The sequence below is a fragment of the Aotus nancymaae genome, unplaced genomic scaffold, assembly GCF_030222135.1.
Source record: "Aotus nancymaae isolate 86718 unplaced genomic scaffold, 86718_ANA_hifiasm-v0.15.2.pri h1tg000064l_1, whole genome shotgun sequence".
In the NCBI taxonomy this organism is placed as follows: domain Eukaryota; kingdom Metazoa; phylum Chordata; class Mammalia; order Primates; family Aotidae; genus Aotus; species Aotus nancymaae.
In genome coordinates this window covers 27,812,127-27,838,796 of record NW_026988479.1, presented here as the reverse complement: position 1 = coordinate 27,838,796, position 26,670 = coordinate 27,812,127, and the positions used below count along the sequence as shown (strand labels likewise).

The following is a 26,670-nucleotide window of genomic DNA, read 5'->3' as shown; positions in this document are numbered from 1 at the left end:
GTTACAAATTGCTATTGACTGAATTGTGTCCCATGCCCTAAAAATGATATGTTGAAGCTCTAATCCCTGGTGTGTTGGTGTCTGGAAATAGGGTCTTTTGGAGATAATTCGGTTTAGATTAGGCCATGAAGGTGAGGCCCTCGTGTTAGAATTAGTGCTGTTACAAGATGAAACACTAGGGAGTTTGCTCTTTTTCAGCCATGTGAGGACACAGGGAGAAAGCGAACATATGCAAGATGGGAGGAGAAGCCTCACTAGAAACAGACCATGCTTTTACCCTTGAGCTAGAGACTTACAGCACTCAGAACTCTGATATATAAATTACTATTGCTAAACCACCCAGTCTTTGGTATTTTTTAATGGCAGCCTGAGCTGACTAAGACACAAATGAAGAGCAGTAAAAGGACATAAAAGAAGGCAAGATTTATGCACTTTAATGAGTAAAATGATGACACAAATAGCCTGCATTAAGTTATGTTTAAGTAATATAATACTGATATGGTTTGGATTTGTGTACCTGCCCAAATCTCGTGTCAAATTGTAATCTCCGATGTTGGAGGAAGGGCCCGGTGGAAGGTGATTGGATCAGGGAAGCAGATTTCCCCCTTACTGTTCTCATGACAATGAATGAGTTCCCCTGAGATCTGGTTGTTTAGAAGTGTGTAACACCACCCCCTTCACTCTTTTCTCCCTGCTTCAGCCATGTAGGACATGCCTGCTTCACCTTCACCTTCTGCCATGATTGAAAGTTTTAGGAGGCCTCCCCAGCCATGTTTCCTGCACAGCCTGCAGAACTATGGGCTGATTAAACCTCTTTTCTTTATAAATTACCCAATCTTAGGTAGTTCTTTATAGTGATGTGAGAACAAACTAATACATGTAGAGAAATTACTAAAAAAGCTATTCAAAGAAATACACTCAAACTAGAGAAACTGTAATTGTAAAAAATGTTTAACTCCCATGAAGGCAGAAACAAAAAACAGAAAACAATACAAAAACAGACCACAAATAAACAAAGAATTAAATGGCAGACATAAACTCTAATACATAGTAAAAATTCTCTAACTATACTAATTAAAAGAGATTAACAGAGTAGATTGAAAAACATGACACATCAATATATTGTCTATAAGAAAATTATCATAAATATACTCATCCCTCAGTATCCACAGGAAATTGGTTCCAAAATAGCTGTGCATACCAAAATCCATTCAAGTTCTTTATATAAAATGGATATAGTATTTGCATATAACATATGTATATCCTCTTGAATAGTTTACATTATTTCTAGGTTGCTTATAATACCTAATACAATGTCAAGTCTCTGTAAATGTTGTTATATTATATTGCTTTTATCCGTATTTTTTTGTGTTTTAATTTTTTCGCAAATATTTTTGATCTGTGATTGGTTGAATATGTGGATCAGGAACTTGTGGATACAAAGGTCCAACTGTATTGATACAGGCAAATTGATGGTAAAGAGTGGAAAAATATTCATAAAGTAATCAATAGCAGAATTGACTATATTAATATCAGATAGTATATATTTAACCACAGAAAAATTACCAGAGACAGAAAGGAGCATGATATACTGATGAAATTGTTAATGTACCAAGAAGACCTAGGATTCCAAATGTATATGCATCAAACAAAACTGTGAAATATGTGAAAGAAAAACAGAACTGAAATGAGAAATAGACAAATCTACAAATATAATTAAAAATTTTAACACCCCTCTCTCAATAATTGATAGAACAGCTAAATAGAAAATCTGCAAGGATACAGAAAAATCCAACAGTACTATCAATCAACAAGATGTAACAAATTTTTATGGAATAATCCATCAAATGACAGCAGAATACACATTCTTTTCAAGTGCCCAAAGAACTTATACCAAGAGAGACCATATACTGGGTCATCAAACAAACCTCAGCAAATTTACATGAATTGAAATTACCACAATAGAATCAAACTGAAATTTATTATCAGAAAGATAATATTTTCAAACATTTGAAAACTAAACAGCATATGTCTAGATAACTCATGAATCAAAGAAGTCTCAAGCAAACCTAAAAACACTGAAATATAAATACTACATATCAAAATTTATGAGCTATAACTAACATAGACCTGAGAGGGACATTTATAGCACTAAATACATACATTAGATGAAAGAAAAAGTCTCACATCAATAATCTAAGCCTTTATTTCAAGAATCTAGAAAAAGTAGAGTAAAATAAAGCCAAAGCAAGCAGCAAGATGGGAAATAATAAAGAGCAGAAATCCCTGCTAAGCTTTAAAAAATTTAAATATGAATAGATAAAATTAATACGGATATAATATTCTTTTTCAGTGGTCTCTTGAGCACCTAAATTCGGTTGAACATTATCATCGACTAAGTGCTACTCATTCTTTAAAGCTCAAATGAAGTGTCATAATTTCCAGGAAGCCTCTTCTAATCACATCAGACCCCAGGGAAAATATCCCTCGACTCAACTTAGTGGTAATTTTGACTCTCTTTAATTTTGTACATATACTATCTTAATTATCATGATAACCATAGGCCTAATGTGGTTCCTGATATGAATGTAATTATCAAAAGCAAATGTAGCAACCTGAGGATTTGAATATTTGACAGAGGACTATGGGAAGAAAAATGTCAAACATTCTCACAAAGATAAAATATTTTAAAAAGGAGGGATGGAGGGAGCAGAATCTGTGTGGTTATTTTTTCTCAGATGTTGAAATAAGGGTCATAACCTGCCATTCTGTAGGCCAAATCCTGTCTACATGTATGCTGTATTTGGCCAGAAGAGTGTTTGGGGCTATGTTTTATGTCAGTGCTGTTAAACTGGGCATACACTTTCTCTTCTGGTTACAATTCCATCATTTGCATATTTGACAGTATCTGGGTGCATCAAACACTATTACTTTCTAATTCCCTTTCCTTTGATGTTATTTGATTTTAACAACACTCTGATGGTCCTCATACTTTGTATACCAACATACTAAATTACAAAGATAAGTAAACTAATAATCAAAAGATTTGAGTTTTAGGCTCACGTGCCACTTGCTAGCTGTGTCACCTTGAATGTGTCACGTTACTTCTCTACAACACCATTCCCTCAACTACAGAATGGTGATGGTTAACTGCTGCCCTGTGTGTCTCATGGAGCAAATGAGAACAGTCAGAAACTGTAAAACTGCTGGACATATCTGAGAGAGTTATTAGATGACCTCTCAGTCCCCTTCCTATAGCAAAATATTTTGTTCCCATGATTCTAGAACAACCACTGATAATTACCACTTCATTTTCTAACAAAGCTGTCGTCTCCATAGCTATGAATATAAATGGATATGCTACTTAGTATTATGATGATAAAAACATTAGAAATCCTTGACTGGCTTTCTGATGTAGTTATAATACGTGAAATAAATGCATTGTGTGTTGTATGTTGGCTTCCCAGGAAACTGTGGGAAAGTTTGATGAGAGCCTGCCTGTAAGATTAACTGTAAAATGGCTTGGATATGAGCACTATCATCAGGATTGAACACTGTCAAAGAACGTAATGAGAACACTGACAAAAGGTAGCGGCAAGTGGCATTACAGGCCTCAAGGAGGTCAAGTTGTCTACAGGGCGCTCTCTGGCATCAGAGTTCAGCCCAATCTCATTACCATCTTCATTAACTACTCTGGAAAGGGCTTCAGGTCTCTTTAGAGCAATTTGCAAGAAGATGCTTACTAGTGAGGAGCTGAAAACAGCAAAATTGTACCAAGGAATCAGACATATGACAGTGGAATCTTAGGCAAACACCAAAATCAGATTATTCCAGAGACAAAAATATTTGAGTTTTTAACCTCTGAAAATGCTTTCCCTCTCTTCTCTGTCTACTGAACAAAAACCATGTTCTAAATTCTAGTCCTTTCTCTGAGGTCTTCTTATATCCCTTCAAAGAGAGCCATCCCTCTGTCTTCTGAAATTCTATAGTGTTTTCTTACTTTATATTACTCATTAAGCGTCTGCAAATAAAACCAAATCTCACTTGTCCCTAAATTATAATTTCCCTGAGACAGAGGATCATGTTTTAATTCTTTTGAAACCTGGTAGTATTCAGCACAATGGCATATTCACCTTACTTTAGATTTTGGATCTAATTCTCTAGCCCATCTCCACTATCCCATTTTAGACCCTTTCTGTCTTTCTCTAAAGACATGGCATCAGCCTCTGTATTATTCGTCCTCACTCTGATCTCATTGATGCCCCCTCACTATGCCCTACAATTGTTACTTTCTATACTGCCGCATCACAGGAGTCTTCCTTATATGTTCAGCTGGTAATGTCATTCCTGTTTTCTGAAATTTTTGGTAGTTCTCCCTGGCTACTGAATCATGTATATATACCTTATTCTAGTTTCAGAGATCCTATTTGATCTGTTTCTGTCCTATTTTCCTATCTTATCTCCCACTGTTTTCTCTCACCACATGGCTTCTTGTAATTTTTTGCTCACGAAAACCACCCCACGTGGGCTTACCTCTTTCCTGTGATGGCACCCTTGCCTCTCCACCAATTCTATCTGCATTCCTTGATTTTCCCACCTGATATATGCACCTTACTATGCCAGCTGCCTTTTATCTTTAGTTCCTAGTAAGATAACTACACAAACCTTGACTTCATCCTGACACTTCCCTCTCTCTCACCCTACCCTTCCATATCCAACTCAACACCTAATACCGTGACTAAGTGTTACTGATTTTAACTCCTAATCATGTCTTGAATCAGTCAATTTCTCTGTCTACTTCTAACACCACTACCATCTGTGGTCTTGACTATCCAACAAATGTCTAGTTGGTCTCTCTTCTACTTCTTTCTTGTTCTGCAGTGCATTCTAATCAAGTCACTTGTATGCTCAAAATTGTTTCTGACTAATCTAAAGACAAAGATTAAAATATATATTATAGCCTACCAATCTCCTGCAGGCTTGGCCAAAATGCAAGGTTGGCTACTATCTCTTTAGTTTTGTGCAACAGCAGGTTATCCATACAGCAGGACATTTCTTGGTACCTTAATCACTCTGGCCTTCTTTCAGGTCCTCAAATTTGTCATGTTTCTTGGTTCCTCAAAACATGTAAACAGATTGTGTACTCATCTCAAATGTCCCTTTTCTTTCCATCTCCTTAACCCCAATCATATCTTCGAAGTCTTAGTTCAAATATAGTTTTCACAAGAACTTTTCTTAATGCTTCAGAGACCCTTTGCTATATATTCTTATAGAACCCTGTTCCTCTTCATGGTGAACCTTTCACTGTGTAATTTGATTTGTTTACATATTATTTAAATACTATCTTCCTACTGTAGCTGTATTGCCCTATGAAAGCAGTAATTTTCTGGGTTTTGTACATTATTGTAACCTCATCTGTTAAAGAGGATTCAAATTTTGATACAGGAATTTATTGTATGACCAAGCAGATTACTTCAAATCTCTCTGTACGCATCTATGTGTATGTTATTATATAGTTTAAGTGAAAAATGTTAGTGAAGCCCAGAGCACACTTAGTATATAATAAATGTATATTAATGGTACTATTTTCGTAACAGTATTTGTCAATACTGTCATCCAGTTTCTTGGGTGTAGGCCATATCTTTCTATTTAACCTCTACTTTTATGTGCCCCCTGTGATACTTTGGGTGTAAAATACCACCCACAAATGAATATTTATTATTAACATCTTTGCGAGTGGGTCAGTTACAGCCTTTGTCATTTCTATGATCATCCCCCTGTCTCTTTCTCCATTTCATCTGCTACAATAAATTCCCAAGCATGTAGAAAATACAGTTTTATGAGTAATTCTAGGGCCACAGAAAGGGAGGACTTTACATAGGAATGAAATGGTATTTAAGAAACAGCTATGGGTCTAGAAGACTACCATGTGACTTAGGCTTGCCTATTCAGAGCCCTGCACTCATGTGAGAACAGTAGGAGGTCCAAGGATGATCATGAGATGCTGGGCAGGCCAATTAGAAATGAAACTTTTCCTTGAGATTTCTGGAAAAGTACTCTTGTTTTCTCCCATGAGATGTGAAACCAGAAGTTTACAAGGGCTGGAGTTTGTATAGAAGAATAAAATATGCAAACAACAACAACAACAACAAAAATCTGGTTGCTGGTGACATTGATTTGTCCTGAAATAAGCTACACTTGAAGCCAGGTATCCCTCCAGACTGTTTGGCAACATAGGACAATACATTCCCTTTTTAAATATGAGCTGTTTAAAATTGGGTTTCCTGTCCGTTGCAATCAAAATAATCCTAAGAGATTTGTGGCTTCAAAAAAGCGGTTGAATTTAAGCTAAATTTTAAAGAGTGTAAGGCCTATAAAGGAAGAGGAAAGTTCTAGGCAGAGAGAATAACAGGACTAACACATGAAGGCCTGAAACAACAGCGTGTTCAGTGAACTGCAAATAGAGGATGATTCTTGTCTTCAGTGTAAAAGAAAAAAGACTCATCAGTCTCTGAGCACATCTACTTCCTGAGAGCTAGAATTCCCCATAGCTTCTGCCACATACCTTGCCCATAGTGGACTCAGCAAATGTTAAATTAATAAGCAAGTGAAGGAAATACAGAAATGCCCAGAGGAAGGAGAAATCCTTAGGGGAGAGAGGGGAGGAAAACTACCTAATTTCCTCTCTCACTTCATTAGATAAATAGTAAGAAAGGCTGGCTTTGAAAACTAACTACTGGCTACTGTACAAATGTTAGTGTCATAAAGCATGCAAATTAAAATTCTGCTGCAGACAGATAAAATTTCATTAGGTGTCTAGTGTTTATTCTGAGACTAATAATGATTCAAGCACAAAGAATGATAATTAATTGGTACCACTGATTCTGTCACACCACCTTTTCCTCATATGGCCGGGAGCCTCGCTAGGATAACAGTGTTCCAGAAAGACAGGCATTGAGGCTGCCTGGAGACCACCATCCTTGTTATCAGTAGCAGAGACAGGCATGTGGCACTTGGCTGATGAAACTCTCTGCCCAGGGCACTCTTCCTCTCTTCACCACATTTACTCACATCCGCCTCAAGGCCTTCAGCTTAAACATCGTTTTCTCAGTGAAGCAATCTCTGATAAGATCAAGTCTTGCTATTACACGCTCTCATGGTTACTCAGATTTTCTTGTTATTTAAACTATCCTAATTGTAATTTTTAAAATCTGGGTATGAAGTGGATGGATTTTGGCTTCTCTTCTGGACTACAACCTCTTTGAGGATGGGCACTGTAGCATGCCCAATGTTCATTCTGGTATCCCTCTCATTACTGCCTGGCACAGAGCTGCATAAAAGGTGGGTGTTCAGAGTTTGTTGAATGAATGGTATTGACTTCCCTGTAAACTGCATTGACTTCCTTGGAAATTGCCTCTCACTCCATCTCATCCTTCTGGCTCATCTTATTCCCTTGCTTCTTCCTAGGTTTGAAATTACTCCTAGGTTTAAAATAATAGAAGATAGAGTTCTGGGGAAAGCAAAAAGAATAAAGCTTACCTACCAAAGAGAGAAGACAAATTTTTAAAAATAGATAAATGAACAAAGTGATTTCAAAGAGTGATGTATGCTGTGAGAAAAATCAGACTGATGAGATGGAAAGTGATGAGGAGGCTAATTCAGATAGCATGGGCAGAGGAAGACTCCAGAAGGAGGTGACCTCTGATGAGGAAAAGTCAGCACTAATGAAGAGACTGGGGAAGGTGTGATTCAAGCAAAGGGAACAGAGGTAATCTTTACCATTTACCCCTATACCTTACAGAACAGACAACTAAAAACCAGAAAAGAACACACTGCTCACTAAATGGCAGGGCCGCTTACTTAGTCTCTTGGGTTCCCAGTTTTCTCATCTGTGAAATGAAATAATACTGTATTGTTTAAAAAGTAGGGAATATCTTTGACATCTCTTCTGGTTTTAAAATTGATGTGTTTATGAAAAAGTCTGCCCTATCTGGGTATGTTGGGAAGCACAGGTATTTTCACCTCATTTGTTCCAGAGTCTTTAAGATTTAGCCCCAATTTTCCTATTAAATTTCCTTTTCTGTCATTCCTCCATTTTCCCTCAATACATCCTGTGCATCAAACAATGTTCCCTATACATACCTTTGGCTTCCCTGCATTTCTTGCATTTGCTTTCTGAATAGAATGCTCTTTCTCTCCTGTCTGGAAATCTAAGTCCTCCCCAACCTAGAGACCAAACAGCACTTTTGCCATGTTACCATGAAGGCTTCCTAGATGCTAATAGTAAATGTCTCACTTTTAGACTTGCCTTGATCCTTGTGTCTTTGTTCTGTCACTGTCACCATGTCCACTCCAAGGCAAAATTATCTGTGCCCAAATTTTCTCTTCTGTTTGACTCTAAGCCCCTTAAAATCAACTGCTGCCCTCCCTACTGCCTTATACATAATAGGCACTACATCACACTATACAAATGGAGGTGTTTATTAAAAGACTTTTTGGCAAAGAGCATATTAACAAGTGTTGGCCAATGGATTTCTTCGTGAATGGTAGCTATGATTGATCTCAAAGAGTTACATTCAATTAGCAATGCCTTCCCTGCATGTGGGAGCAGAGTACAGCAGTACACGTGCCTTGAATTCACCATACCTGGTTTAGGTTATGGAGGTTTGCCCAGATGACAGACAGGAAACATGGATATCTAGGATCTTGAGTAGGAGGTAGAGTGTACTTTGCCTAGTACCTGGATAAGGAGTGACCTCCTAGGAATATTAGTTGCTTTGGATTTTTACATGCCAAACAGAGTTCTCGCTTTATAATTTTAACCTCCCACCAAGATATTGGTTATATTGTTGATTATCACAGTCATCAGCTAACTCTTGTAAGTATTATTCAATTCAAATTAATGCATTTTGAGGACTCTATGCAGGACACTGTGAGATCTCCTGAACATAATGGTGCAATGTTCTTTCAAACTGTCATTTCTGATCACGCCTGTGTCTATGATGGCAATTGAACTGTTGTACTAGGAATTTATCAAAGAATAGTCTTAAAAGTAGGCAAATTGGGTGGTGGTTATACAGAAGAATGCCCTCTGTCAATGGTGACTCACTCCTGAAAATTCAGCCAGTGAAGTTTGACTTGTACTTTTACCTTCCCATACAAAGAGATCTCCTCAAGTTGAAATAATAACAATGTCAGCATATGCGCAGCACTCTGTCCTTTACAAAACCCCTTGATTTCCATTATTTCATGTATTCTCATAATCAACACACTACGAGGCACAACACACAGGGAGTCTAATCATGTTCTGGAGAGGGGAATTGATGTCCAATCATTTACTCAAAATTACTCTCCAAGGAAGTATCAAGCTGGAGTTAGAGCCCAGGTCGTCTCTCTATTTCTGGCGTTATTTCCTTCTGTATAAAATGGTGTCAACAGTCATCTCTGATGTCCTCACTTTAGGGAGTTGCTTAGATCAATTCTGTTAATTATCTTTTTATAAGGAGTATTGAGGGCCGTAGAGAAGTGGGGAAGGTAAGCGATAGGAAAGAGAGGGGCACTAAAGAGGATCAGAGGAATACAGGAAAAAAAAATTGCATATAAGTGTTGTTGCCAGTCGAAGGTGCCAGATAACAGCATCTCATAATTGGTAGGATAGGAGCTATGCTGTAGTTTCCTTCAAACATACCAACAGTCCATTGTTTGATGTGGAGTTCATTTACTTCCCTCTAGAAACACACCCTTGCCTCCTCCATGGTAACGGATTTTTAAATTTTTATTTTGAAATAATCATTACCTACTGTTTACCCCAGTGGTAACTGGGTAATCTTGCAAAACTATACTTTATCACAACCTGGATATTGACATTAATACAGTCAAAATACAAAAGAACATTATCATCTCAAAAATTATTTTGCCCTTTTATAACCTGTTTCCCAATTGTTTACCATTGCCTAGCTTTTCTTTAACCCCTGAATACTGCTAATCTGTGCTCCATTTAAATAATTTTGTCATAAGAATGTAATACAAATTGAATCATATATTATATAACATTTTAGGACTTTTTCACTCAGAAAAAAAAAAACCTCTAAAAATTCATCTAGGTTGTCAGATGAATCAAGTGACTCAGTAAGTCCCTTTTTCCTGATTTATTTTAGCTTGGTAGCATTCCACAGAATGGATATGCCACAGTTTGTTTAATCATTTACTTCTTGAAAGGTATCTGGTTTGTTTCCAGTTTGAGATAATTATGATAAAGCTACTGGAAAATATCTTTTTACAGATTTTTATGTGAACATACTTTTTATTTTAGACAGAGTCTTGCTCTGTCACCCTGATTAGAGTTCAGTGGATCGATCTCAGCTCACTGCAACCTCCACCTCCCAGGTTCAAGTGATTCTCCTGCCTCAGCCTTCCAAGTAGCTGGGATTACAGGCTCCCATCACCTTGCCCAACTAATTTTTGTATGTTTTTTAGTAGAGATGGGGTTTCACCATCTTGGCCAGGCTGGTCTCGAACTCCACCCTCCTTGGCCTCCCAAAGTGCTAGGATTACAGGTGTGAGCCACCGTGCCCAGCCTGTTTTGTCTTTTAAGAAACTGGCACACTGTTTTCTTAGTGGCTGTACCCTTTTATGTTCCCATTAGTAAGATGACAAAGTGGTGAAGTTTTCCCAGATTCTCTCAAGCATTTGGTAGTTTCACTATACATATTTTTCTATTTTAGTCATCCTCCTAGGTCTGTAGTGACATCTCACTGTGGTTGTATGTTGTCTTTCTCTCGTGGCTAATGATATTGAACAGTCTTTTCACATATTTATTTATCATCTGTTTTTATTCTCTTCTGTGAAACATCTATTCCTAATTTTTGTGCATTTTCTAATTTAATTGTTCAATTTTTTTTTAGTGTTACATTTTAAGAGTTCTTTAAATGTTATAGATAATAGTCATTTGCCAGATATGTGTTTTGTAAATGTTTTCTCCCACTCTGTAGTTTGTCTTTTAATCTCTTAACAGTCATTCACAAAGCAAAAGATGTTAATATTAATAAAGTTCAATTTCTCAGTTTTTCCTTTTATGATGATGCTTTTGATGTCAAATCTAAAAACTCTTTGCCTAGTGCTAGATTCTGAAGATTTTGTTTTTCCTTCTAAAAGTTTTATTGCTTTATGTTTTATGTTTAAGACTATTATTAATTTTGAGTTCATTATTATAAGGTGTGAGGTTTAGATTACAAAAGTATTTTTTTCCCTTGGGCTATGGATGTCCAATTCTTCCAGCACCATTTGTTAAAAAGGCTCTTTTACCTCCACCAAATTGCATCTGTACTTTTGCCAAAAATTGGGCATATTTGCCTACATCTTTTTCTGAATTATCCATTCATATTTATGTATATATCTGTAACTCCACCAATACTATACAGTCTTGACTTCTGAAGTTATATATTAAATCTTTAGATCAAATAAACCGATTTTTTCTACTTTTTCTTCTCAAAATGCTACAATTCGTTGAAATTCCTTTCTATTTTCATAAATGTTTTTGTTAAACATTGCCTATATTTATAAAAACCCTTACTGAGGTTTTGATAGGAATTACATTAAACCTCTATTTCAATTTGGCTAGAACTGACATCTTTATTGAGTTTCATAATCCATTTACTCAGTATGTCTCTCTGTTTATTTAGGAATATTTTGACTTCTTTCATTAGTGATTTTTGTTTTCCACATACAAGTCCTGCACGTTTTGTTAGATTTATATCTAAGTATTTTATTTTTTTGAGCTATTATAAATCATTTTATTTTTAATTTTGATGTCATATGCCCATTGCTGGAATATAGATATTCAGTTAATTTTTGTATGTTTATCTTGTATCTTATGTCCTTGCTGAACCCACTTTGGTATTCTCGATGTTTTCTTTTTTTGTGTGGATTCTTGGAATATTTTTTGTAGTAGTCTGGTAATCTCCAAATGTGATTTTATGTGGTGTATGTCCTTTACTTGCCTATATCACTGGCCAGAAATTCCATGCTAAATTAGAGTGGTGAGAGCACATATCTTTGCCTTGTACCCCAGCCTTAGAGGAAAAACATTCAGTGACTCAGTGTTTTACCACTAAGTTTAATGTTAGCTGTGGGGGGTATGTGTTTGTGTGTGTATGTAGATGCTCTTTAGCAAGTTGAAAAAATTTCCTTCTCTTTCTACATTTCTGAGAGTTTCTTTAACTGCCAATGGGTCTTTAAATTTGTCAAATGTTTTTTACTGTATCAATTGTTATCTTTGTTTTGTTTTGTTCTGTTTTTTCTTAGAGATGGAGTCTTGCTGTCATCCAGGCTGGAGTATAGTGGCATGATCTTGGCTCACTGCAAGCTCTGCTTCCTGGGTTCAAGCAATCCTTCCACCTCAGCCTTCCAAGTAGCTGAGATTACAGGCATGTGCCACCATACTTGGCTAATTTGTTTTGTATTTTTAGTAGAGACGGTGTTTCACTATGTTGTTCAGGCTGGCTTTGAACTGCTGACCTCAAGTGACCCACCTGCCTTGGTCTCTTAAAATGCTGAGATTACAGGCATGAGCCACTGTACCCAACATATGTTGTCTATTTTCATCTCTAAACTATGTCTGTATTGGATTACATTGGCATATTTTTGAATATTGAACCAGACTTGTATCCAAGAAATAAATTCCAGTTGGTCATAATTTATATTTCCATAAATTGCTAAATTCTTTATTATTTTATTTTATTATTATTTTGAGAGGGGGTCTCACTCTCTCACCCAGGCTGGTGTGCAGCGGCATGATCACAGATCACTGCAACCTCTGCCTCCTAGGCTCAAGGAATCCTCTCGCCTCAGCTTCTTGAGTAGCTGTGACCACAGGTGCATGCCACCATGCCCAACTAATTTTTTGTATTTTTGGTAAAGATGGAGTTTCATCATGTTGCCCAGGTTGGTCTTGAATTCCTGAGTTCAGTGATCGACCCAACTCAGCCTCCCAAAGTGCTAGGATTATAGGTGTGAGCCACTGGCCAGGCCTATTGCTAAACTCTTTTGCTAATATTTTGTTAAGGAATTTTGTGGCTGTGTCATGATGGGTATTGATCTGTAGGGTTTTTCTTTTTTTCTTTTTTTGTACTTTCTCTAATTTAGTATCAGCAATCAGAGGGATCCTAGCTTTGTAAAATAATTGGACTTCCTCCTCTTTGCTCTAGAAGGGTTTGTGTGGAATTGGTGTTATTTCTTTTTAATCATTTGGTTAAATTCTTCAGCAAAACCATTGGGGCCTGGAGATTCCTTTATGGGGAGTTTCTAAATTATGAATTTAGTTTCCTTAATAGTTATTGGGCTATTCAAATTCTCTGTTTTACATTTAATGTGTTGTGATAGTTTCAAGGAATTGGTCCATTACGTCTAAGTTGTCAAATGTGTAAGTGTAGAATTGTTCATAGTATTCCCTTATTATCCTTTTTATTTTTACAGTCTCTGTAATGACATCCCCTGTGACATTTTTGATAGACCACCTGGAGGGAGAGAAGGTGTGCCTTACTGGGTTTGGGGGGAAGTCCAGGTTCCCCACTATGATTTACTCTGATACTGATAGGGATTGGTGCTTGTTACTGCCCAGCAGGGATGAAAGTTTCAGTTCCTCACTTGGCCTTCTCAGATACTACCCTGGTAGGGTTGAGGGAGGCTGGCACTCCTTGTTACAACATGGTGAAAGTAGAAGTGGGGAGTTAGAGTGGCTGCAGGAGTGCAGTTACTGGTTAAACATTTTCTGGTTTTGTCTGGCCGCTCCTTTCCTTTGCTTTGACTAGAAAAGTTCTTTGGATGTTGCTTGGCTTGTTTGTGCCTATTAGCATTTCCAGTTAGCTGGGTTCACCAGCACCTAGTCTGGGTTCTATGATGCAAAAAGAAAACCCAGGAAACACATAGCCATGTCATCATTCAGGACACAGTTCCCTATCCAGTCTGCCACCTATTGCCCAGTTTTCAGAGTCGTCTTATGTTTGCCTTATACATAATGTTCAGGGTTCTTATTTAGGCTTAAGAGGAGAAATGCGGAAAGGTGTTATCTACTTTGTCTTCTCTGAAGCTTGCCGCTTTACTTTAATAAGTGCCTAGAAACAAGCCTGATGTCAGAATAGTTTTTATTTAAAGACATTTTAATACATATATAAAACCTTAGGATTTCAAAAAATGAACAAAAGTCCAGAAAAGATCCATAAGATTGAGTTTTCAAGGAATGGCAAGTAATCTGATATAGCTGTGATATAATGGGTGCGTGGTAAGGCCTAAAGAGACGGGGCTGGAGATAAGGACCTTGAGCAGTTTGAATTTCTTCTATGCTAATGGGAAACCACTGAAGGCTATTGTGCAGACCAGAGCATGGCTTGATGGCATTTTTGAGGTTGCCCTCCTGTAACATGCTCTCTGAGATGACCAGAGCTTGAGCTAGTGACATACATAGGTATTGAAACACTTAACATGACAATTGTAATATAGTTGAACATGGTCAAAATTGAGGTTTTCCCAGACTGATTTGTGTACTGAATCAAAAGTGCCTACAATGATTTATACAAAAGCTAGTAACACCATCCAGCTGTTTACTATGTATACCTGTAATCTGTGCAGTTATTTCATAATGATAAATTATGCAATTAGACTTCCATCACTATAGATATAAACACTACAGAAAAACTGATTGCTGTTTTGTATTCCCTTGGTGCATTCATAAATCAATTATGCTGTATTTTCAATATGACAAACTGCTGGAGAGATTGTGCATGATTTTTCCCTCATTTTTGTATTGTTAATTTGCCAAGTAATTATCTCTTCAGGCAAGACTTGCTATTACTGAGACAAATTTTGGGCAAACTGGAGACCAGGGGTGAGAAGTCCTTTTGCAGGTTCATCTTCACTCAGCTGTCTTGTGAACTGTGTCTTCTCAGTCCTCACCTGTGGGTTTTGAGCAAGCATGTAAGGTTACTTTGCTTTGGAGAACAGACCTTGGGTACAGTTAAAAAAAAAAAAAAAGGAAAAGAAAACTGAGAAATGAGATTTTTTTTTTCTAAATTTCAAACATCATTATTACTATTTAATTTTTACAGTGGAACTACTTCTAAGTGAAATCTCATTTGTACCTCAATGCATTGAAGAGCTAGACAGGGAGGTGCCCTGACTGAAGTAGGAGAGTTGTGCCTGGATTTCCCCACCTACCTTCAGGAACCTCTTCTATGAAAGTAACCCCAGAGACAAATCTGCAGAAATCTAGGCCTGGTTTGAAACATCACAGTTCTGCCTGACTTGGTTGCATTCTTTGATGTTTACAGATGAGAAAATCCATTCATTCATTTATTCCACAAATATTTATTGAGTACCAAGACTGCCAAGCACTATGCTGGGAACTTGAAAATATAATGCTAAACAAGATGGTGGGTAAGAGACTCACAAACACTATTGACCCCTAGTCTGGACCCCTCTCTAGAAAACATGCTTCTCTCTGGCACCTGTAATGCACATACTGAGTTTCTTTGCCTCTTCAGTGTTTCTCCTTCTCCTCCCCTATTCCAGTGGACAATGACCTCATGCTCTCTCTAATAAGTCCCCCAAATAAAAAATATCAATCTAAAATAGCTATCTACTGTATTCCTTCTAAGAATAATTAATTGTCCCACAATACTGTTGAAAGTAGGAAAGTGCTTTTAGGAAACCAGGAGTTGAGTAATGTTTTTTAAAACTGTGGGGTTTTTTGTTTATTTGTTTGTTTGTTTTTTGGTAAGCTGTAGTGGCATGCCTATCCTTTCTGAGCCCAACAGCTGGTTTGTGAAAAGTTTCTACTACTTCCAGCCGTCACCTTATTTCAGATGTTGTTTTCCTTTGTAGAACGACATACTTCTCTAATCCACAAACTACATTTCTGTCTCATTTATCTAATTTAAGAAAGCAATAGAAGTTGGGTTTCCAGATTTAGCAAATTAAAGCATGGAATACCCAGTTAATTTGAATTACAGATCAATAATAAATACTTTTAAGTATAAATTTATCCTAAATAATATATAACACATTCTTATATTATAAAATTATTAAAATTACTATTTTAGTATAAACATGACACTAAATTGTGCATGGATCATACCCATTCTAAAATATTACTTATCATTTATCTGAAATTCAGACTTAACTGCCATATTTTGTCTGATAACACTAAGGAGAACACAGCAATTACAATTACTAGCTAAGTAGTAACTCAGACTGGAGTTCTGTCAATTTCTAACTTGCCAAGTTACTTTTATAAACCTCAATTTTCACATCTTTAAAATAGAGATTGATAAGACAACTATTTTCTGTTTTTGTTGAGAGTATCACATACATGAATGCTTTTAGAGTGCCCTGCAACTGATTTTTTTTTTTTAAAGTAAGCTTTTAATTGGTGCTTGCTGGTTTTCTTCTTTTGAACTCCAGAAAACATCAGTGTGTGTGTGCATGTGTGTATACAATATATATGTACATATAGAAAGAGAGCAAGAGTGTGTATGTGTGTGTGTTCTGTCCCACTGCAACATCCTGCTGTAAGTGGAAAGAGGAAAAATGGATGCATCCCTCACAGTATTTCAGGATTGTTGAAGCAGAAAAACAGATATGGAAATGCAAGCTGTTATTATACAGTTAGGTTTCATGGCCTGTTGGAAAAAGATCTGGGCTTAATTCAAGAGTTCTTTGCATTGCTCATAGGATAGCACAGATATATTTTCAGTCTGTCAAGCTCATTTTCAAGCACTATGGGTTCTGCATAGTTTAAATGAATTTTGCCAGCCATGTTCCCGTACTGAGAAACCCAAGGCATATGTTCCTGATTCATTTCTGCTGAACCAATTGTTCTTTTTTTTCCCGAAACTCATACATGTTTGCAATGGGTCAGGAGATATTTTATTTCAGTATTCTAGAATTAGTTGTTATTAATAAAGATACTGGTGATTATGAATTTATGTGCATACCTGCCTCTCCTACACCATCTTTTTATCTATAGTATAATTACTGCTCAAGTAGGAGGTGGAATTGTATACTGGCAGCCTCTGAACCAGAATATTTCCATATGAAAAAATCAAATGGATATTAACAGCATCAGTCTTTTAAACAAATTAGAATTTCAAAGAGCATTGATAACCAAGTTTAAACCTGAAACTGCTATGAGTAAGAGGTCCAGCAAGTTCACCTTCTTAATAAATAACACTGGTTAATATAGCAAAGATAGCTGGCATTTTTGATATTTATTTTTATGTCTATAGTAAAAAGATGCAATTCATTCTAGGGATCAGAGTGCTAAGGAGCAATCCATTTGTCCTTTTGACTGATTATGGATTTTAAATAACCACAAATATCAAAAAGAAATAGAATTTCATTTGTATCACTATAGTAGAGTTAAACCATTGTATAAAAGCTGCTAAAGGAGAGAGATCCAAGATGGCTGATCACTAGCAGCTCAGGCTCCTAGTTCCCAGTGAAAGCGCAGAGAACGAGAGGACGCCACACTTTCAGACGAATATTTGTTGCTCACGGTTCAGGAGATTCCCAGCAGAGGAGCCCCACGTGTCGCCAGAGTGACTCTTGTGGCCGGCGCAGTGGTTTAGCTGGCACCTTAGCGTGCCAATTTTTGGTGCAGAGTCCGGAGATTCCCAGGCAGAAAAGCACCATCAATCTTAACACCGCTGTTATGGCCGGCGCAGTGGATTGCTCAGACTTCGGTGCTGGGAATCAACAAGTTGGACGTCTGCTCAGAGACCTAGTTAGAAAGTCGGTAATTACAAAGACAACAGACGGATAAATATATAATGAAGGGAAGAAATCAGCGTAAAAGGCAGAGAATACTCAAAATCAGAATGCCTCTCCCTCTACAGGGGATCGCAATTCCTCATCAGTAACGGAACAAGGCTTAATAGATTACGAGTGTGTTCCAATAACAGAAGCAGATTTCAAAACGTGGGTGATAAGAAACTTCTGTGAATTAAAAGAACTTGTTCTAACCCAATGCAAAGAAACTAAGAACCTTGAAAAAATATTTGACGAAATGTTAACAAGAATGGACAATTTAGAGAGGAATATAAGTGAATTGATGGAGCTGAAAAACACAACACGAGAACTTCGTGAAGCATGCACAAGTTTAAACAGTCGAATTGATCAAGTAGAAGAAAGGATATCAGAAGTCGAGAACCAGCTCAGTGAAATGAAACGAGAAGACAAGATTGGAAAATAAAGGATGAAAAGGAATGAGCAAAGTCTCCAGGAAATATGGGACTATGTGAAAAGACCTAATTTACGTTTGATAGGTGTACCTGAATGTGATGAAGAGAATGAATCCAAGTTGGAAAATACTCTTCAGGATATCATTCAGGAAAACTTTTCCAACCTGGCAAGGCAGGGTAATATTCAACTCCAGGTAATACAGAGAACACCACAAAGATATTCTTCAAGAAGACCAACCCCAAGGCACATAATTGCCAGATTTATTAGGGTTGAAATGAAGGAGAAAATACTAAGGGAAGCCAGAGAGAAAGGTCAGGTTACCCATAAAGGGAAACCTATCAGACTTACAGCAGATCTCTCAGCAGAAACCCTACAAGCCAGAAGAGAGTGGGGACCAATATTTAACATCCTTAAAGAAAAGAACTTTCAACCCAGAATTTCATATCCAGCCAAACTAAGCTTTATAATCGAAGGAAAAATTAAATCCTTTGCGAACAAACAAGTACTTAGAGAGTTCACCACCACCAGGCCTGCTTTACAAGAGCTTCTGAAAGAAGCACTATACATGTCCATGCATAAATAAATGGTCATTCTGTGGATGGCAAGGACTCAAAGGATGCCTGAAGTGTGGGATTGATGCCATACCCAATTTACTTTAGGGATATGGTAGCAGGATACTCAGGGGGATAAGGCTTGAAGGGGTAGGCTATGGTTTTTAATAACCAATCTTTTCTTCCTTAAGCCCTCAAGAATTGCTATTTATCACTTTGCTTGAGTGATCAATTTACTTTGTACTTTAATTATTTACACACATTTTATATCTGTCTATTAGACTGTGAGCTGATGGAGGGCAAAGTCTCTTAACAGGATCTGATTAAACTTTTTTTCCTTTTTATCCCCTGTATGATGTCTTTGCCATGTTGAGTTCTCAGTAAATATTACCTTTAACCCATGTTTAAGGATGGGGAATCATTTATGGACATGGATAAAAAGTAGACGTGGCTAGTTATATGAGATCAGTTTATAGGCAGGCCTGACAGGCCCACCTGCAGCTGGAGCTAATAAATCTATTAAGATTTTTAATATTGACAACTTTGTAGACTGCAAAAGTCATCAGACACACTGAGCAAATCTTTAGTCAATTCATCCTCTAGTAGAAAGAGCACAGGGTTTGGAAATGGAAGACTTGAGTATTTGTCTCATTTCCATCATGTACTATAAAGAGTGCTTTAGTGAGGAGTTAGAAAAAGTTTTCCATCTCCTAGAATTTTCCCCCTTTGTGGATGGCAGCACTCACTCACCCTGTTTCCCCTTAGACATTTTGTGATGATACAAATAAGATGAGGTACTTCTCAGAATCTGTCCTGTACAGAAAATCTCACAAATGGGCAAAGATACATTGATAGGAAAGTTTACTGTAACATTATTTGTAGCAGTAAAAAGTTACAATCAGGCTAAGTGTTCATTAATTGAAAAATGATTAAACAAACCCTAGCCCATCCATAAAATTAAATAGTATGCAACTGTTTTTGTTTGTTTGTTTGTTTGTTTTGAGACAGAATCTTGCTCTGTCACCCAGACTGGAGTGTAATGGCATGATCTCAGCTCACTGCAACCTTCATCTTCCAGGTTCAAGCAATTCTCTTGCCTCAGCCTCCTGAGTAGCTGGGATTACAGGCATGCAACACTACACCCAGCTAACTTTTGTATTTTCAGTAGAGATAGGTTTTCACCATGTTGGTCAGGCTGGTCTCGAACTCCTGACCTTGTGATCTACCCACCTTGGCCTCCCAAAGTACTCGGACTACAGGACTGAGCCACTGTGCCCGACTAATACTATGCAACTGTTAATGATGCAGATCTACATATTAATAAACAATTCCCCATGATGCATTTTGCATGGAAAGAATTGAAAACCTGTCACACCTATAGTTTCATTTTTAATAAAAGAAAATAGAAGTAAAGGGCACATGGGCAGATGAATTGTTAGAGTGAAAGCTGTAGGACACCACGAGGTATGGTTGGCTTTGAAGTGGAGAAGTAGTAAAACTGGTAAGGAGAATAGCAAATACATATTTTCTTAGCATGTGCCAAGCACTATTCTAAACACTTTACATTCATTAACTAATTTGGCATCACAACTTTGCTATGAGGGTACTATTTTTATTTCGACTTTACAGATGAAAAAACTGAGGTACAGAGGTAAAATAACAAGTCTGAGATCCTCACAGAAAATGATCTAAAAGATGAAAACAGGACTTAAATCCATGTAGTCTGACCAGAAATCCTGTCTACATCATCTTAGGGGTGAGACTGAAATGTATGTCAGGGATATTTTCTTTCAATGTCATATGTTTTTCCATGGTCAGAATATCTTCACCAAATACGTATTACTCTACAACTCTAATACAATGCATTTTCAAAATGAGATCATATACATAAAAGCATTTTATTTTATAGCCTGTCACTTGCTGTACTAATATTAAATGCTAAAGCACTAAAAGATGCTCTTTACATTTAAAAAAAATACAAAATTGTTTCATACATCAACATCTGTTTACTCAATCTTTGCTAGGGTAAGGGAAGTTGAAAATAAGGCAGTCACATCTCCAGCATTTACTTACATTTTCTCCATAATGTGACTCGTGATTGCTTTGCAGATGGGGTCTGATTATCAAATTGTGCATCCTCCTAAACCCACTCATATCAATAGCAAGCACGTCAGACAATAACTAGTGAGTGGTGTCAGCGCCTCATCGTCAGAGATACTGCCGACAAGAAGCATTTGGGCCAAGAATAAGAATTACAAGTGTATACATTTCCAGCTTTGCAATCAACATGGAAATTAGTCAGCTTCTAGCTACTGAGTGGTCTTATAGAGAGGGCTCCAGCTGCAGATGAAATGCCAAAGCAAAGATGATAAACAGAGCAGAGGCATTCATCGTTCCTCTTCAGCTGTTTGCAGCCTGAGAGCCTTGGCAGTGGGGTGGGGTTGGCAGGAGTTATTGAATTATTTCCAGACCTGGAGGGGATCTTCAAGTCCTTATTGTCCTATCATGAGGAACCTGAGGCTCAAGAAGGGACAGATGGGAAGTTATATAGCAAGGTAGGGTAAAAGAGGTGTGAGGTGTCATGTAAGCCCAGCATAGGGCTGAAGCCCTTGGCATTTTTTGTGTCATTGAATTCACAGATTTGTTCATTCATTTGTGCAAAAAATGTATTTATTTGGTATTTACTTATTCAACAAATAACTAGTGAACATTGATAGTCTAATCTTTTCACTGCAGCCAGAGTAATCTTTTTAAAATGGAAATTTGATCATATTCCTTTTCTCCCTAAAATACTCCGGTAGCCTCATATTGCTCTCAGAATAAAACTCCAATGTGTTACTAAGACCCATGAGGCCAAGAAAGATTTGGCCCCTGCCTGCCTCTTTCTGTTTACCTTGTATTACTCTCATCTCCTGTCATCTGTATCTACCTTCTAGCCACACATCTGGCTTTCTGTCCTGAGATCGAGCTTATACCTACCTCACCTTAGGTATATGTATTTGCAGTTCCCTTTTCCTAGAATGCTCTGGCAGGGCTCTCACTTGGCTGCCTTACTTTCACAGCCTGGCCTTATTATGAAAGCCACCTTTTCAGAGAGACCTGCTTTTACCATGCTATCAAATGACACCCATCCTAGGTTGTTCTTCTACCACCTGTATTTTCTTGCTAGTACTTAACTCCAGTCTATATGTATATTACCTGCCATTTGTTGGTTGCTGTCTTGTCCATGGCTGTGTTCCCTTTGTGCCTGACTCAGTGTTGCTCAGAAAATGTTTTAAGAGTAAGTGAGTGATCCCATTAGGTGAGACGCTGTACCCTAGGCGTTGGGGTTACAGTGGTGAATGTAACAGATGCTTGGCCCTGTGGCATTTATAGTGTAGGAAGAGTGATATAGAAAAATATATACATCAAAACATCATTTGTTTTATTCATATTTCAACCTTACTAGATCTAGAGCTCCTTTTTAATGACAAATTTTCATGTTTTTCTTTCATATCCTGATATGAAGTTTATAGGTAACATAGCCAACTTTGATGTATACTTTTATCAAATCAATGTTTTCATCAATAAAATCCTATTTTATAAAATTCAAATATAAAAAGTAATATAAAAAGATTCATTTATAATACAATTATATTATTTGATACATTGATACAATATTCAACAACACTACTTTTTCTTTATCTTTTTTTTTTTTCTTTTAGAGAGAGAGACAGGGGGTCTCACTTTCTTACCCAGGCTGATCTCAATCTCCTGGGCTCAAGTGATCCTCCTACCTCAGCCTCCCAAAGTGCTGAGATTACAGGCATGAGCCACCCTGCCCAGTCACATCTACTTATAAGGAACATGTTTAGACTTAAGAGAGCAAGACAAAATGTAGCTGAATATAATCAATACTTTTTGTTATAATTCAAAATTGAGGCTTAACATACACATTTAAATTCATAATGACTGTCACAGCTACAAGTGCCTACTGATATCAGTGTACCATATTAGCAAGAAAAACACTAAGAACATCAATACTGATGACTGATGCTTTATTAAAGTCTTGTTCAAGTCTTGATAAAGTTATGAAAAAATTGTCTTCCCTTGATTTATCTTATAGTTACATTCATAGAAAATTTAGCATAAAACCATGCAAAAAACACAATTTGTTTATGTGTAAAATTTACTTAGGTTCTAGGCTCAGATTGTCATAAACTGTGTTTTCCACCTCCTGAGGGCCTGGCAAGGTATTCAGAAAGTTAGGATGATATAGGACGATTTTTTCTGAATATAAATCTGATGCATTGCAAGATTTCTCACAACTCTGATCTCACTCAGTAAGTGCTAGCAGCATCAAAGAGTTGTAATAACAAAAAGTTCTCCCTTGGGATGGAGCTACTCTTGTTGAGAATCACTGACTAAATTAAACAAATTTATAAGGCCGGGCGCGGTGGCTCAAGCCTGTAATCCCAGCACTTTGGGAGGCCGAGGTGGGTGGATCACGAGGTCAAGAGATCGAGACCATCTTGGTCAACATGGTGAAACCCCGTCTCTACTAATACAAAAAAATTAGCTGGGCACAGTGGCGCGTGCCTGTAATCCCAGCTACTCAGGAGGCTGAGGCAGGAGAATTGCCTGAACCCAGGAGGCGGAGATTGCGGTGAGCCGAGATCGCGCCATTGCGCTCCAGCCTGGGTATCAAGAGCGAAACTCCGTCTCAAAAAAAAAAAAAAAAAAAAACAAATTTATATACAGATGGCCTGCCGGGTGCTAATCCTGTTTTTAAAAGAAAATGAAGGCTTTGTTTCTAAGAGGATGAGTTAACAATGTTGACAGTGATGCTAGAGCATTTGGGAAATAGAGCCAAAATCACACTCAGGAGTGTAGATGGGTTGCAGAATGAACGTTAGTGTGACCCTGTAACAAACTTCCCATTCTGGCCTCTTTCCAGTGTTCAGCAGAGCCTGTGTGGGGTGTGCATGGCAGATTCAGAACTCAGCGCCTTGGGATTAGTCTATTTGAAGAAGTGTCCTTCTCTGGTGGAAAATCATCTGAAAATCAAAATAAAATGCAAGGTACTTAAAACATACTAACATCACACAAACATTAGAAATGCATAGTAGACTGACAGAAACATACATAAGGTTATTTGAAAATGAAATACTTTTGTTAAGCTTCATAAAATATTTCCCAAGCTTAAATAGATATGCAAAAGGGAGGAAAGGAGGTTGCAGAAAATTTAAATCCACAAAATTATTCAGCTTTCAATTTCAAATCTAATTAATGAACAAATATTTATTAAATTCTATGTGTGTTTCTCTATACTATTCATTCTTTATATATATACATATATATATAATATATCTAAATCATAAACTCTTCTGTGAAGAAGCCAAACTTTCCCATTTTTATGTAGCTTATATTGTACCCAGCATGACTCTTGATACAGAGTAGGGATACATTAGTTGCTTAAACCAGTGATTCTCAGAATACATCAGAATCACCGGAAGGCAGAGTTTCTGATTAGGTAAATATAGTGGGGCCTGGAAATTTGCATTTCTGACAAGTTCCAAAGTCAGATGATTCAGGGGATACATTCTGAGGATCAATGACTTAAAGAGTAACATTGCAGTAAAGAACTCAGACTCTAGAACAAGGTGAGCATAAGGTTGAATTTCAGCTGCACTTCATATTAACTAATTGTATTTCCTGGGGTCATTTACCTAATTTCAAAGCTTCAATATCTCCTCAATTAATGGGAATAATAATATTTATTTCATCAGTTTTTGTGAGCACTATGTAAGTAACATACATTATGTGCTCAGCAGACATTAGTTATTTTTTATGGAGGTTTATCTACCAAGAAAAGGCTTTGGGTTTCTTAGAGAAGATATTAATGCACGGTGTATATGATGGATAAGTACTGCAGTGGAGGAATTCTAGGAAACACTTTGACTTTGGGTTTAATGATTTTCCCATGGGTCTACCTGAACTAGGAAGGTCATTCAGAGGATCGTAATGGACGGCGGGGTGGGGTGGGGGTGGGGTGGTTGTTGGGGGAAAGTCAAGTACCCATTTAGTGGGTAATTAAAATATTGCTGAAGCATTGACTGTATTTATATGAAAACGGCTCAATTTGCCTAAGCATAAAGTTGTTCTCTGGGAAGAAATGTAATATTCAAATAGCCTATAATCAAAAGAGCTACCCCACACCTGGAAAAAGCATCTTGGTAATTTTGTGAGTAGGACAAAAGCGGAAATTAACAAATGCTTTTCTTTACAGCAGCAACAATAATAGCAATTTTAAACAGCTACTTGGTTTTTCATTTTTCTCTTCACTATGATGATTCCTTTGTTTGATTGTTACTGAGCATAGGAAGTTGCAAGACTTGAGAGTATAGCTCCTGTCCTCATGAAGATAAAGGAATCAGGCCCTTTCAGAGAATGGCCTGTATGCTCTGAATATGATACTCACAGTAAATTATCAGTTAGCTCTGGAATGAGCCATCTGGATTACAGTCTCGTGTGACTGGGGAATAATTTAGGGTGGTCAAGTCTCCCCTGATCTCTTCTGCTGTTTGAATGCCTTTTAATGATTTCTTTCCAAGCTGTCCAGTGTATTCTTCAATGCCGCCAGTGACATGGGACTCATCTCCAAAAGCAGTTTAATCTGACCTTGACTAAATTGTACTGTAAGAAATTTCTTCTTTACATTGAGCTGAAAACTGAATGATCTTTTTAGGTAAATAAAAGCAGTTATTGGGGCCCACCTGAGTCTTTTCTTCTCTTGACAAGTGTTTTCATGACATTGAAGGTAATTAACAGTTTAGATATAGGGTAACTTAGGGTTTTAGTCCCAGAGTATATCATTTACATTTTTTTTTAGTTGACATCCAGAGAAGTTAAGAACTCAGGCAAACATCCTGTAGATGTGACTGATATTTACCTCTCTCTTTTTGTCTTCATTTTTTCTCTGTCCTTTCCATTTAGGTTTCTGGTAGGCTCTGGAATGCAGACAGTAGCATTCTTGGAAGTATCCGTATTGAATAGATTTATTCATCTATTCATTTATCAAAGAAATAGGTATTCCTGAACATATTCTGTGTACATAAAATTATGTTGAGGGCTCTGGGTCTATAAAGATAGTAACAAAACCCAGGAGGCAATTAGCTTTTATTTGTAGATTAACTTGACATCACTGAAAGTGTCTTTCTTGAACTTCTTCATTGTTCAGGTGGAATATTTGATTATTAACAGCTGTCACGAGTAGAGTAGAAAAGGGTTTCCATTCTCATTTTGGTGTTCAATGTATGCGTGTGTGTGGACCCTATTGTAGGCCCTTGAGGAGTGCATAAATTTGTTACAGGTAGTTAAACAGGCATGAGCGGGGCAGGAGAGGGCTCTCCCCCTACCCACTGGGAATATTGGGTGATGGTTCGACAATTACCACACTGCATCTCTAAAGCCAGGGAAAAGACATTTCCTGATGATCCATAGCTATTAACATTAAAGCGTTAATTGAATATAGATGCCAGGGAGAATAAACTTCCTGGACATGTGCATGAAGAGACAAGGTGGCGAAGCACAACCTTCTGGGTACACTGCATAGGAAAAAGGAAGAAAGCCTCAGATGGGCGTGTGTACAACTTCCTAAACACACTGTCCTTGCTTGATTCTTAAGGGTAAGCAGGGCACTGAGCATGAGGAAAGCCCACCCTACGGGAAAAATCGTGGAAAAGGGCAAGGCTATAAAGCCCTATGATCAAGTTTAAATGTCCCCTTTTTCTCTCTTTGACCTTCAGGAGCCCTCTTGGATCTCTTCCAAGTGAATCTTCTTTTCTTTCATGTTCTCAAGACTTTTTATATAAATTTCCACTCCTGCTCTGAAGCTTGCCTCAGT

At 37.4% G+C, this 26,670-nt stretch overlaps 1 long non-coding RNA gene across 1 annotated transcript in view; it reads left to right on the top strand.

The window, feature by feature from the left end:
- LOC135270610 (uncharacterized) overlaps positions 1 to 26,670 on the top strand; it is a 372,604-nt gene that overhangs the window by 139,307 nt on the left and 206,627 nt on the right. The window contains exon 3 of the long non-coding RNA XR_010338751.1: positions 13,474 to 13,529. This is a non-coding gene — a long non-coding RNA (uncharacterized LOC135270610). The remainder of the gene's footprint in view (positions 1 to 13,473; positions 13,530 to 26,670) is intronic.